We start from the raw sequence: 1,184 nt of genomic DNA, 5'->3' as shown, positions 1-1,184 counted from the left end.
CCGCTTGATGTAAGCTGCTTCTCGCCGCTCAAGCGGGCGTACGGACGTGAGATCGAGAAGCTCGCCCGCCAAGGCGTCTACCACATTGACAAGATAGACTTCCTTACAGTCTATCAACAGATCCGGCCAACAGTATTCACGCAGCAGAACATCCAGGCAGGCTTCCAGGCGACAGGCCTTGTCCCTCCTTGTCCAGATCGCGTCCTATCGTCGCTTACAGTGGCTAGGACACCGTCTCCACCACAGACAACTACAGACAATAACGCCGCTATGCAGACAGCAGCAGCGCAGACAGAGACGCCACAAACAGTAGCAGAGCTTCAGCAGAAGGTGCGCTATCTCCAAGAGCGGCTACGCCGGAGATCAGAGAGCCCAACAAGCGTTATGATACGCCAGCTTGCTAAAAGCGCTTAGCTTGCAATGCAAACAGTAACAATACTTACAGAGGAAATTAAGAAGCTACGTAAAGAAAACCAGCGCCAACGACAAAAGCAGGAGCGGCAGCGTCAATATATCGCTTCTGGTGGGGTGCTCCGGGTCCAACAGGCTTAGCAGATCATTGCAGAGGCAGAAAGGGTGGTGATGGGGGGTGACTAGAACCAGACTGGCGAGCGACGTCAGCGCGCGCCGCCAACGTGCACGAAGTGCCACGTTTAAGGACATACTCGGACTTCATGTAAAGCTAGATAAAGAATAATATCTTTTAATTTAATTTAATTTTATTAAGTTGCTGTAGAGCAATTAAGTAGAGCGTCGCGTCAGGTTTGGTGGGGTGGGCCACTTACTGATGTGGGCCGCTTACTGATAAAACACGTTAACGTGCGGGATTAGTAAGCTAGCTAGAACAATAAGCTAGCCGCCCTACTAAACTCGACGCGACACTCTCTACAACCACTACTATACTACAACAATAACGCTCTATATAAACTTCTTATAAAGGTAGAATAAGTCTTGCTATAGTGTCTTATTATAATAATTTAAAATAATCTATCTACTCTCTTATAAAAGCGTACAATATGCTAAAATTAACGCTCTAGACACGCCTCCGCAGTATCTAGCCACGATTGTAACGGGCTGAACGCCCTTCGCCTCCCATACTCGTCTACGACCTCGTTTACTCCACCTGCCCGGCCCGATTGTTACCCTAGCAACCAGCATTGTATATAGATAGCTACGTAGCCGAG

This window comes from Exserohilum turcica (assembly GCF_000359705.1).
Source record: "Exserohilum turcica Et28A unplaced genomic scaffold SETTUscaffold_4, whole genome shotgun sequence".
Classification (NCBI taxonomy): domain Eukaryota; kingdom Fungi; phylum Ascomycota; class Dothideomycetes; order Pleosporales; family Pleosporaceae; genus Exserohilum; species Exserohilum turcicum.
Note: the sequence above shows the minus strand (reverse complement) of the source record.